General features: G+C 44.4%; 1 non-coding gene across 1 annotated transcript; it reads right to left on the bottom strand.

Moving 5' to 3' along the window:
• Positions 1-357: 357 nt before the first annotated feature.
• On the bottom strand, positions 358-429 carry trnat-cgu (transfer RNA threonine (anticodon CGU)). Its single transcript has one exon. It is a non-coding gene; the product is annotated as a tRNA-Thr (tRNA).
• Positions 430-14381: the final 13952 nt, after the last annotated feature.

Below are 14381 nucleotides of genomic sequence, written 5' to 3' on the forward strand. Positions count from 1 at the left end.
TGATGTCTCTAAACTTCAGGAGTCCATATAATTAATAACAAATTCAGTGCACTAAATGAGAAGAAGTACAAATGCTTTGTCCAGACTTATTGAATGTATTCTTGGATAGTGCGAGTAATATGTCAATAATTTGGAAGCTTTTCCGAATGAACCGAAAATCATGTTTTTGTTTAGTATAATTCTGTTTCTCGCTCTCCAGCTCTCCGCAAATCTAGCAAAGCATTGTCCGTCTAAGATCCTGTTTACAGTAAAAGAAATGAAAATCACTTCAACATACTCGAATTAATACGTCATAAATATACTGACGTTAGGCGAATTATAGCGCAATATCTTGCCAAGGTACCAAGCCAATATAACAGGCACGGACGGGATTTGAACCCGTGATCTTCGGTTTACGAGACCGACGCCTTACCACTTGGCCACCGCGCCTTAATAATCAAATAGCTATTTAGAACTATAGTAGCATGATTAAAATCCTAAAGCTTCATATATTCACGACCTCTGTTTCAGGGATATTGATGTGAAATTGCACGGGATGTATGTTTTAAGAAATTATGTACACGTCCTCCTATATACTGACTATGTCAGTGGCAAAGAAGTTTCAGTAATTAGTTGCTAAGTACTACTGCGCACTACAGATATTTTAAATGAACGAAGTATCCTTCTATCCGTTACCCGTCTTGCTGCTGATCCTAAATTATCATCAAGCAATTCACGTGCGTCAGAACCTCTGAATCAGAACCTCAGAAGAAGGAACAAGCCAGTCCCTGATGGCATGAATTTTATCCCGATCCATTATTTGGTCGCCCTGTGAAAAGTAAAGCAGATCCTAAAATGAGAATCTTTCGGAAAGTGAAATTCACTATTCTCTAGCTTTATAAATATGTTGTTATATAATAAACTATGAAGAACCTGACGAATATGGGAAACATGCTCCCGATACCAACTTGGAAAACAAACAATATATAAAAGAAAACAACAGCGACAACAAAATATCGTCCTGATACCCGAAGATTTACCAGTTTAACTTGTCCACCAGTGCATCATTCATTAAGACGTAAGCAACTGCTGGTGTGAATATTAGCAGGTGTTCATTATTTGTATTGGGGATACAGATAGCCGTCTTCTATTCATCGACATACCGAAACAGACTTAAAGTGTAGGAAATTACTGTGAACTAATTTGGTGAAGATGATGTCCGTTTGCTATCAATCAACGGCTGCGACCATTAACTCAAAGGGTATTTTTAGTGGTCATAATGTTGAACTCCTAATAATTAACATAGATTATCAAGCTGTCGTCCTTTGTGATAGAACAAAATCCTGTTGCCAGCATCTTTTCTTGTGTGAGTCGCACTTGTCAGGATCAGGCAGAGAGAACAGCCTCCATCACAACGGCCAGGAGCAAGGCAATAATTTAACGGCACGATCACAATAACGACGGATTTGCTGCGACTTAGTTTTTTTTTAATTGCTAAAAACTACCAGTGATCTGAGTATTCAGGAAGGTCTTTCTCTATCTCACTCAGAACATCTCAGAAAGTAACTTCGGGCACAGGTACACATTTCTTTATTTTTATCTTTATTTTGGTCAGGAGAAATGCCTCCTAATTCTGGGAAACCGATAAAAAACAGATATTATGCAGTCTGGCGATCGACTAGAAATGACACCCCGGAATGAGTCAATCAAATGTACTGGTATTTTGTCGGGGTCAGTATTGTTACCACTTCCTGTTATGCTGTATATAAATGATTTAGATGACGGAATAACTGGCTTGTTATCAAGTATGCAGATGACACAAATATTGGTAGAGGGATGGCAGTGTTGAGGAAATAGGAAGGATGTAGAAGTACATAGATTAGGAGAATGGGCAAGAGAGTGGCATATGAAATACGATGGTCATGCACTTTGGTAGTGGAAATAAATATGCAGACTATTTTATAAACAGGGAGAATATCCAAAAAAAAAGTGATGAGAAGTTCTTGTGACTCCCTGTACAGGAAGCGCTAAAGTAAACTTGCAGGCATAGTCGGTGGTGAATAAGGCAAATGCCATTTTAACATTCATTTTCTGAGATCCAGAATGCTGCAGCAAGGATGCGATGCAGAGGCTTTATGAGGAAATAGTGAGACCATACCTCGAGTATTGTGTACATTTTGGGCCCTTCATGTTACGAAAGATGCGTTGGCATTGGAGAGGGTGCAGAACAGGTTTACAGCGAAGATTCCAGAAATGAAAGAATTACCATACGAGGAACATTCAATGGCTCTGGTTCTATACTCGCTTGAATTCAGAAGGATGAGAGGGATCACATTGAAACCTTTCAAATATTGCAAGGCCTGGACAGAGTAAATGTGGAAAGAATATTTCCCATGGTGATGGAGTCTGGTTTCATAGGGCATAGCCTCAGGATAGACGAACACCCAGTGAGATCAGATATTGGGGGAAATGTCCTTCGCCAGACAGGTGAATTTATGGAATTTGTTGCCACGTGCATATGTGGAGCTCAGTTTGTTTGGGGTGTCTAAGGCAGTGATTGATAGGGTCTTGATTGGACGCATCAAAGCTTACAGGGAGAATTCTGGGAAATGGGGTTGAAGAGAAGATGGAATAAAAATGATCAGCCCTGATTAAATGGCACAGCAAACTCGAGGGGCCAGATGGCCTAATTCTGCTCCAATATCGGGTCGCGGAGAGATGTTATGATGGGATTAAACGGCGACTCCTTTGCTTGCAGCGACGGAAACAACTCTATTTCCATTATTAATATTTTTATTTTTCCCTACCCGGTTTCTTTTTTTTTGAAGAACCTAGCTTGGAGTTAGACGCTGACCGGTTCTTTGCGGGAATGGGAACCATTCCCGCTATTTCAGGTGTGGCCGTTTTTCGACACACGAAGTGTTGTTCGGCTTGAGACTCCAGATCAAATACAGAAGCACATGATTTCGAGGCTCTGGAGACGGACAAAGCGAGGTTCAGTGTCACGGCAGGAGACGCGTGTGTCATCGGGTGAGTCGGGATATCTGCTGTGGGCCCGAAGACCCGGGATCTTAGCGATCTTCAGGGACAGATCTCGAAAAAAAACGACTTAACGGTTATTTAACATCGTAAACCAGGGAGTTGTTTGTTATGTTTCCCCGCTTGCTTGGGAAAAAAAAACGAAACGGAGATAAGTCCTTAAGCCTTGGTACAGATAAATAATCTGCAGTATTTTGAGTGCCCGATGAGACGTAAACACTTTGGGATAACTGTAAGTCTGTCTATTCGTTGCTGTTTTGCTCACGCTTACTGCTCGGTGGCGATACCCATACTTGCTCTTTTGCTTTTGGAGGGTAGGGGGAATCTTGCTCGCTGCAGCTAACGCGCAGGACGAAGGGCAGCTGAGGGGAGGGTTTTGGGGGTTCTTGCGTTTATCTGCCGTTCATTCTTTTGCACACTCCTCTGTTTTCGTGGATGCTTGTAAAGAAAAAGTAATTCATTTCAGGATGCATATTGTATAAATTTCTCTGACATTAAATTGGACCTTTGAACCTTTGAATGTCTTATGGTATTATCGACTTAAAAGAACCGTACCTGTTTGACTGTAAATGTTTTGGGTTAATCTGTATCTTCCTGGACTTTAATAGACTCTATTTCAATACTGGATGGCGTAACACTGTAGTGAGACGTTATAATAATGGAACTCACATTTATTCATACACGACCACTAACCAGTTCCACGTGACCCTGAGAACAACGTTAAACGAAAGGTATCTCCAGGTTCTCATAGCGGCTCTTAGAGGTGTTCAAAACTGATCTCTAGTTATCTCCCTTGCTTATGCGAAGTAGTCATGTTCACAAGAGCCGATTATCAATGCCGGGATGGAGCTTACCATCCTTCTTGCTCACAGAAAAGGAATCCTGCGCCTGCTGGAGATGTTGACAGACTGATAAACTCCATGGCCAATGCCTCTATGGTCACCGTTTCAGGACTAGAGAGTGAAAAATGCCGAATCCGCGGAGGACTACTGCCAAGTAGGACATTTATGGCACAGTCGCATCGCCTGTATGAGGGCAGCGTTGTCGCCTATATTTTGCTTTGGTCGTCAAGGAGACCTGCATATTCAACAGGAATCCTGCACATGACAACATACATAGTTGATGCAGGAGGGGATTCATGGATCGCAGCTGGACAGGTAGACAGGAAGAGAGGCATGCCGGTCCCCGCTTTTGGAGTGCTTTCAGAGAGCAATGGATCCGTGGCTTATGTCGGGAAAATCAGGGGAAGCAAGGTACAGGTGTCAGTTCAGCCGAATCAACTAGATCCAAAAAGAATTGTTAATGATGTTTGCCTTCGAAGGGTTCTTTGGAAAGACATCGACCGTCAAGAGGCTTAACTTTGCTCCTTTCCCTCGTTTCCTGATTCGGAACTCCACATCAATGAGCTGGAGAGATGTTCATGAAATACCCAGTTGCACCGGAGTTGATATACGCCTTACTTTCATCGGTCTTAGACATCCACAACTGGAGAAAGAAACGACAGGTCAGGAATTTTCTCCCTAAAGACGGGTATACTAAATCGTCACAACAGAGGCAGTAACCTGTTCCCCTGCGCCGCTCTTGTTCCTCCTGAGACATGCGCGTGAGCCCTACCCATATAGCCTGTTTCCGGGGCCATGAGCGGTTTGTGAGAGGTGGGAGATAGGGCGTGGAATAACGGTTACCTTACAGCGTGCAGGAAACTTGAAACATTATTTTTCAGTGTCAGTCTGCAGACGATCCCCAACGCAAAAATCCAGATTAATCAGTTTATTTGCTCGTCCCAAACAGCGATCTCATGCCTGACTAGTGCGGTCAGTCCACACTAGAAGGCAGTAATGAAAGATCTCTTATTCCAACCGGTCTTCACTGCAAGCGTCCAGAATTTGATTTTCTTACCGTTTGAACACTTTGGCACGGGTTCATATGTCGGTGGGCAGCCTGCTTACCTCTTACTGCAAAGTCAAAACCCTCCTTAATACTGCCACAGAATCTCTGAACGACTGGTCTTTGGGATAACCTTGCTCCCGTAAAGCGTTGAAGAGGATGAGTAGTAATCCATCTGGAAGTTTTACGATATCTGATATTGTTCGCGAATCATTATCAAAACGATCAGGATGGGTTAGTTTTTTTTTTCTGTTCACATGGGGTATTAATATTCATGCAACCTCCTGTATCACCAGAATGTCGCCTGGTGGTGGTATACTCATTTCCTGTACGGAATCTGGAATTTCTGGCGGACCGAACGCGGCCGTCTGTTTTTGCTCGGGTGCAGCAGAAGGAACCAGGAGCATTTGTAGCAAATATTGTAGGTGCAACAAACGTGTAGTAGTGCTCGGAGTCAGACTAGGGCGGCAGAGGCTGCTGTGCTGAGCAAGAGCGCAACCCGGAGACACACGAGTCCGGTTGGCTGCGGTGAGCTGTGCAACAGTTGCAGCTGGGGATGATACCAGTTCCTTCAGATTAAAAAAAAATATTAGCACAAGATGACTCATTTCTTCCCTAAATTCACTCAGAACAGAACCCATTGTCTGTAGCTTCTCCAGTACCTGGCCAATGAATCTTATTGCAAAGGAAACTGCTCTTTCGTTGTACTGGCTCGATAGTTCACAGACTTTACTGCGAACAGAGTTAGAGGGGAAAGAAAACCTTAAGCCCTTAGTGAAGCAATACATTTAAATAAAACTATGACTTGGAAAACGAAATCAGTAGTACAGATAAATGAAATAACTAAACATGGAACGAATACCGCTTGTCTTCGGAGTCAGTTGACTCTACAATCCAAATTCTCCAGCAAGATCGAATGCAATCAAGCAACGAAAGGTTGCAGTCCTTTGCTCAAGTCTAGACGAGCGGAAAGATAAAAGGAATGCAGGTAAACCCCGTCACAATAAAAAAAAAAGAGCAGACACGTGCATATTCACGGGCACAATTGCCGTATATGCGCTGCGGATTCCGTGGTTGTGACAGTCGTATTATGGGACTGAGCACAGGGTCTCTAAATAGGTAATTCATGGGTCCTACCGGGGCTACCGAAGGGAAAGGTCCGACGGTCTTAGAAATAGAGTCAAATAAAATTGCAACAGAAAAAAAAGGCCGTTCGGTCCATCCAGTCTGTGCCGAGCAACTGAACTGCCTACAAACATCTGCCTGTATCAGGGAAATTGCTCTGGAAACATTTACTTGCTAAACTTTTCTCAAACGTTGCGATCGAGCCTGCATCTACCACATGCAATCGCAGCTCGTTCTACACTCTCAGGAGGATCTGTGTGAAGAAGTTTCTTCCTTTGTTCTCAATAAAGTTTTCAGCTGTCACCATGATACCCATGGCATCTCGTTATCGTACCACACAATTTCTGTGGAGAAAGCAAGAAAGAGTTGCATTCACCCTGCCTGTTGTGCCTGTGTCTTAACTGCCTTAACTAAACGAGATAGATAGAGAGATAGAGATAGAGACAGATTATAGAAAGAGAGGTAGGAAATATCACTCCATACAAACGTCTAGGGAAATCGTTACTTTAAAAGAACGATTAATCGAAACAACCTGACACTGAACGTCAGTAAGACGAAAGAGCTCATTGTGGATTTCAGATAGGGTAAGTCGAAGGAACATATACCAATGCCCATAGAGGGATCAGAAGAGGAGAGAGTGAGCAGCTTCAAGCTCCTGGGTGTCAAGATCTCTGAGGATCTAACCATGTCCCAACACATTGATGTAGTCATAAAAAAGGCAAGACAGCGGCTGTACTCTATTAGGAGTTTTAAGCGATTTGTCATGTCAACAGATACTCTCAAAAACTTCTATAGTTGTACCGTGGAGGGCATTCTGATAGGCTGCATTACTGTCTTGTATGGAGGGTCTACTGCACAGGACCGACACAAGCTGCAGAAGGTTGTAAATATAGTCAGTTCTATCTTGGACACTCGCCTACATGTATGAGGGTCTTCTTTAGGCAGCAGTATCTCAGAAAGGCTGCGTCCATTACGAATGACTTCCAGCAACCAGGGCTTGCACTTTCTCACTGTTACCATCAGGTAGGGGAACCTGAAGGCACACTCTCTACGATTCAGCAACAGCTTCATTTCCTCTGCTATCCAATTTTTGAATGCACTTTGAAGCTTTGCACACTACCTCACTTTTATTAATATATAGTCTTTCTGTTTTTGCACGTTTTAATAATCTATTCAATATACGTGATTGCTTTACCTGTTTATTTATTATTATGCTTTATTTTATTTATTATTATCATTTTCTCTCTCTCTACTAGATTATGAATTGCATTGAACTGCTGCTGCTAGATTATCAAATTTCCCGTAACATGCCGGTGATAATAAACCTGATTCAGATTCAGATTGTGATTTAGATTCTGAAACAGATCCATACATTATACTTCAAATTCCTCTAGATTAATGGATTAATGCAACATAAAACAGTATGTACAGTTGTACTGGAAGGGTCCCTTGTTAGTGTTGATTGTGAGGAATTTCCTGCTTAACGCCTCTATCACTAGTTGCAGATAGGTTTGTGACAAGTCAAATTTTAGTAAGCCTTAGGTTCGGCCGGCGGCTTTATTGCAGGGAACGCAGTCGCTGATCGTGCCAAATGTGAAATCTGAGGCGCATAACCTCCTGTTTGTGTAGATGCTACGTGATGTGTCACACTGTTACAAAACCGTACCACAAAATAACAGACAGTGCACCATATGCAGTTCAATGCTTGAGCTTAATTTGACGAAGTGTTTAGCAAAGTAAAATTAAACGCAAGGGGCCTGTTTTAATGAAACGTTTAATTTGCACGTTAGAACTCGTCCTTTCCTTTCGCTGGTCCTGCATCAAATTCTCCGGGCTTCGTCAACTCCCCACCCCACTATACGTCCACTGCTTTCTGGTGTCTACGACGTCTTCTCTCTTCATCAACCGACGAAAAAACCCAGATGGTCTAGGCAGCAGGCACACAACAAGAAAACAAAACTCTCACTTCATTGCACGGGCACACTCCAAAGCCCCCGTTATCTCTAGTCATAACCCAAAATTTGATGCTACAGGAAAGCCATTATATTAGCAGTATTTCTACAGAAAAGACACATTACATTAGCAGTGAAATCTTTCCCACGGAATTACACTCTCCCTCCCCCAGCTAATTCAGTCATGTCTCAATGACAGTGAAATAAGTCGCCAATAGTTCAGGAAAAACACAAAGTCCAATCAAGGTGTAAGTGATAGTGATGTAGCTCCACAAAGCGGTAAAAGCCACACTCTGTCCGCTAGTTCTATATAGGCCAGCTGATCCGGTATCTCCTGATTCTCTGAGATCTCCGTTTCCAACCCGCATGTTCCGGCAAGTCCCCGAAGATGAAAAACTCAGCGATCAACATTCTCTCCCCAGTTTGTCCCACCAGGACGCGAGACAAGATGCGTCAGGGACATCACCCGCTTGACGGTGATCTTTCTCGACGCCGTGTTCCTGAACAACACAGCCATACTGTTCGCCTGGACAACCGAGGCGTACTGCAGTTGGTGCTTCACCAGTACACCAGCAGGTAATTCCGACTCCACCTTGTGGTCTTTCGGAGCGTCAACTAAGAGGGCCTCGCCCTCAGACATTCCGGGAAATTTAGGAGTCCCCATCACTCTCAGTACTTCCACAGACCATAACAGGATTGGCTTTGACTGGGTGAACCACACAGTCACTCGCTTAAATTCGATATTTGGTCCATTGAAGCCACGCACTTCCTCAAAAGCAGATTAATACACCGGATGACCTAACAAGGCTCTCATAAAGATCTCTGCAGCTCTCTACTTGCAGGCTCACATGAACATCCTCACATCCTCGCTAGAATTAAAACGCCGCCCTACTCAATGGGCTCCGGATAAACCAACACTACCATATCAATGACCACATCACTCCTACATTGGCCTCCGAAAACTCCAGGTTCACTGACAGATAACTATCGTATGGATGATCACCAGCACTAAGACCACAGATCTCTGAGTGTTAAATGCGTCAGATACTGGTTTTCAAACGAATGGTACAGTAACGTGAGCTGCGAACCTCTGTCGAGTAAGGCTTTGACATTAATACGCTCTATCCGTAGAGGTACACTGGAATCTGTCCCCCCACTAAGCCTTCAGTAATAGGGTCCTTCAGTTCCGAGGGTTCTTTTGTATTTTATAGGGAACGTTATCCCTGGCTGTCCCCTCACTGGGTCTGTTCGAAGTTTTCTGACGGCTCTCTCTGCTTATATACCAAGGTGCTAACTCTCAGAGCGGTTTCACCTCGTTCACACTCCCGCCTGAAGTGCCCCTCATCACCACATTTATAACAGACAAAAAAGGTTGGTCTCTTCTCGAGGAGAACTGGCGACCTGCACGCCTCTGCGCAGACATCCTCGTAGGTGGTTCGTCTCTCTATCAGCTCCATCAAACGGTGGTGGGGAGTGGTTCACACCCACTGATAACAACGGCGATATCTCAGTTTTCAACTCTGCCGTGGCACCCTTCACCACTCCACGGGTTCGGTTTTCCATGGTTACTCCTACACGGGGACTACTACTGAGGGGAACATCCGGTTGACGGAGTCCTCCCGCGCTTCGGAGGCGTTCTCCTCCTCCGCTACATATCTGAGCAGCTGAACTAACGAGATAGTCGGAAACATCAAACGATTAGGTCCTGAGACTGAGTGCCCATTACTATTTGGTCCATTCCTACTGATCCACCTCAACCGCCCTAATGGGCCCCGCTGCGCCTCAAGAAATTTAGGTGCCTCTCTAGCTGATAGATGTAGGCAGAAAGCTTCTTCTCCTTTTTCCGACGCATTGTCTGAAACACCGTTTCGAGCTCCTCTTCCCGCTCATTCGTCAAAATGAGTGAACCCGTTTTTTTTAACCCACGGTCCCCAATACGGGAGAATCGACGCAATGTACCTGCTTCGCTACAGTCTTCGCCTCCGGTAAAGTATAGACAGCTTACGGCCCTACCACTTCTGCGGCACTGAAAGTAGCAGGCAGTTCCTCTAGTCTGAACAAAAACAAAATTTCTGCCGCCATTTTATCAAATCTCCGCCCCACCATCGTAACTTTATCTACAGCTTTAGCAGTACTTCAAAGTCGAATTAGCAGTTCGTCAGGGGTACAAATATCCACCCGACACAACACGCACGAATTAGTTGCAGACAACTAATGCACACCACCCGCTGATCCCTTGCATCACGTATCGTACTCGCTTTCCGAGACAATGGTTTAGCATAGACTTAAACACACAACCCACGGGTTCTATGCTCAGGGCAATCACATAGCATCCAACCAAATCAATCACGGACAAGCACCCAGAATTGTAAAAGTCAGGTTCCGTTGGCGGCGTTAATCTAGGGAAATCCAATCACCTCGATCGCAGACACACAGAAGAAGAGAAAAAAAAAGTTCCTTGCATTGGAAGACGCATTTTTCAAACCCCTCTTGATCTCTAGCCATAATCCAGACATTGCTGCAACAACAACAGAAAAAAAAGAAACAACAACAACGACAACAACAAAATCAGTACATTAGCAATGCTTCTACGGAAAAAAAAAAGAACAATACATTTGTCGTGAAACTTCCCTGGGCGTTATACTTTCCAAACATCGACCATACGTGACAGGACATACTCACAAGGAGCCGTAGTGCAATGTAGTGAAGCAAAAAAAAAAAAAAATGGAATGACACCAGTTCAGCTACAGTGCAGAGCCAGTACCTCATTGGTGGAGGATAACTGCAGTACTCGGTATTCTTGAACTAGAATTGTCTTTAGTTGGTAAAATCAAGTCAATAGTGGAGGTTGTTCATTGAATTTAATTGCATCGTTTTGAGTCATGGGCTTCGAGTTAATGCTACAGCTCTAAACAAAACCTTTAAACCAGTATGTCGACCAGTAGGCAGAAGAAGATGCTTTAGCGAGGGTGTGCAAGAGATTTACCAGGAATCTGCCTGGATTGCACAACATTTTATAGGAGGATAAAGAGTAAGAGATGACTTCACAGTGTTGTCAAAGATGATTAGAGGCAAAAGTCCAGTCGACATTCAGAAATATTATTTCCAGTGCAGCAAAGGCACATATCGGGTACGTTATTGCGATTGGAGCAAATAATAGGGGGGTGAAAGAGCTTTTCTTTGCGACTTGGTGAGCACAACGTTTCACAATACCGGCGACACGGGTTCAATCTCTCCGCTGTCTGTGAGCAGTCGATACATTTTATATCCTTGACTGCATGGATTTCCTGAGTATGATACAGTTTCCTCGTACAGTCCAAGTATCTTCCGGTTGCGAGGTATTTATATCTTGCAAATTGTCCTTCTGATTTTAAACAGATAAGCACAGCGTAGCGAGTGCGCGCAACGCCCTATAAGTGATGATGTAACAGCTGATAAGGTCATCTGCCCCTGAGTGGGTCGCTCCCTGTAGCGCACATTTTAATACACTTTCGCAGTAACTTTCTTAACTTGGCTTTATAAAGACCAGCAAATGTACCTCAGGTACAGACACTCGGGCGCTGTAACTGTCTCTGTCTTGTACGCTCCTCCAAGAACAGCGTCCCACTTTCCTGACGGAAGTTACACAACTCCAAATCGGGAATACGAACACACAGTATAATGTGCATTTACAATTCCGAAACATTGTTTTCAAGCAACCAGAGAAGATGTAAGATATAATTGAGAAAAAAAAAACGTATTCCAATCGGTGACTGATAATGCAACAATGCCGAAGTTCCATGCAGAAAGGAGCAGAATATGTCACATTAATGTCTTTGGAAATTAAATTGTATTCATAATTTCTCATAAATGATTTGACAGCGAAGGTATGACACGTTATTTAGACTGTTCATCTCTGTGCCATAGGAGAACGCACATTATGGCAGAACACAAACAAAATGCTGGAGGAACTCAGCAGGCCAGGTAGTACAGTCGATGTTTCGAGCCAAAACCATTCGGCAGGGCTACCCTTTATTTATACGTGTATTTATGTACGTAGCAGTAATCTATACAATAATATGGTTATTGTTCATGTTCTATATCCATACGTTATTAATTGACCATCTGGCCGATGAACATCTGGGATGATCTTATAACCCGCAGTTAAGAACACAAAGTGAGGAACCAGGTGGATACATTGAAGGTTCTGATCCGGGTATTCATGCATCATATGAAGATAGTTTATAATAGATAATTAACAGTCTTACAATGGCAACTCTGCTGCAAATTAAATATTACCGAAAACAATTATCCACGGTCTCGTTTTGTTAATAAATTTCACTTAATAATATCTTGAGACTTATTACATGCAAAGTTTGGAGCGATCAGAAGAAACTGGAGGAGAAAACTTTGCGAAAAGTTTCTTTAGATAAACTTCATACCTGCAAAACTGCTTAACAGGTAGCAAAGCTTGTATTTGTGAAAATAAAGTTTATGTCGTGGTCCGGTCCGTGACTTCCGCGTTCCGGTTCACGGTCTGGTCCATGGACCACTGACTCCGGGCCTTCCGGCTATTCTTTGTTTAAGTTGGGCTTAATCATGGGTACCTGATGCTTGTCTTGGGGCTGGGAATATAAATGACCCGAGGTTCGAGTGTGGGTGCTTGTTCGTCTCGTCAGTATCTCGTCCTCGCCTCCGTGGAGTAAATCAGGCCATCTTCGTCGTCACCTTGCGGTTGGATCTGTCTCTTCCTGTTCTTGTCTCTGTTAGGTAAGCCAGACCGCTTATACCGTTACCCTGAAGCTAGACTGTTCCTTCCCCTCCCCTCCCCTTCTTTTGAAGCCTTACCAGCAACCTGTGTCTGGAGCCTTGCGTGCATCCCGTGGCTGGAGCTTTGCCTGCAACCTGTGTCTGGAGACTTGCGTGCATCCCGTGGCTGGAGCTTTGCCTGAAAATTGTGTCTGGAGTCATGCCTACAACCTGTCTCTAGATCGTTGCCTGCAACCTGGGTCTGGAGCTTTGTCTGCAACTTTGTCAAATTATACCACCGGAGCGAGACCGGAACCTTGCCATTGTCAAGATAAGGAGCTGTCTATCGTTGAGTTGGATCTGTCTCTGTGTCTACGACTGCAATAGATAGGCCCCGTCGTGTTTGCCGCTACCTCGTGTGGGAAACCGTCTCTATCCACACATTCGCTAACTAGGTCTGACCGTTTGAAGATACCTAGTGTTGAAAATAGTCTCGTCGTGTTCAGCATTCTGTGCTGAGCCGAATCGCCAAGTCTTGTTCCCAAGGCGGGGTCCCGGTTCTGTGTTCAATGTCCCTGTGTTTCTGTCCCTCAAGACTAAGGTTCCGTGTTCCCGTGCTCTAGAGCAAGGCTCTGTGTTCCTGTCCGCCCCAAGAACAAGGCTCTACATTCTACGTTCCTGTCGTCCCGCGGCCAAGGTTCCGAGGTTATTGTCATCCCAAGTCCATGGCTCAGCTGTTCCTGAATACCAAATCAATGCTTAGTGTTCTCGTCCTGCTCATGTGCCTCCTCCTGTCCATGTGCGTCGTCCTGTACTGGAGTTCTCTCGTCTTGTACTGGACTTCCATCGTCCTGCTGAGGAGTCTTTCGTCCTGTCATGTAGCCTCGCCTAGCCCTGTCTCCCAAGACCGCGTCATGTCTTCATCTAGTTCCGGAGACCTAGCACGAGTCAAAACCCAGGTTCTGGGTCGTTGTCCACCTCGCCTGAAGAACCCAAGCCTCGTCATGTCCTCGCTTCGAAGTACCCAAGCCATGTCCATTCCTGTAGCTACGTCATGCCTTCGCCTAGTTCTGGAGTCCGAGCCCGAGTTAAGACCCAGCTTCTCAGTCCCTGTCCAGTCTCTGGGTCGGAGTCCGAACCGAAGCCTCGTCATGTTTTGCCTCGAAGAACCCAACCGTCGTCATGTTCTCGCCTCGAACAACAAGAGCCATGAATAATCCAAGCCATGAAAAACTTAAACAATGTCCAGTCCTATAGCCACCCCATGTCCTCGCCTAGTTCCGTGTTCCGATCTCGAGTAAACCCAGGTTCTGGGACCTTGTCCAATCTCTGGCTCGGAGTCCAAGGACAGACTCCTCGTTTCCATTTCCTTGTCCCGGTACTGCTTGCCTAGCCAATGTCCCAGCCCAAGTCTGTGTTCTTGTCTCAGCTCTCGATGCAATTTCTGTTCCTGGCATTTCATTGTCTGTGTCTTGCATTTGGGTCAGCTCCCAGCGTCCCCTTATAACAGTATAATGTTTGAATTAGTATACAGTATGCAACAAACAACACTAAAATGTCTAAATTGTAAGGATGCATTTTTCGCTATTAAATCGAGTGATATGTGCTTAGGTTATTAATGTGTGCACAGCATTGCAGTAGAGTGCACCATAGTTACACGTAATAACCATG

This window comes from Mobula hypostoma, chromosome 10, assembly GCF_963921235.1.
Source record: "Mobula hypostoma chromosome 10, sMobHyp1.1, whole genome shotgun sequence".
Lineage (NCBI taxonomy): Eukaryota > Metazoa > Chordata > Chondrichthyes > Myliobatiformes > Myliobatidae > Mobula > Mobula hypostoma.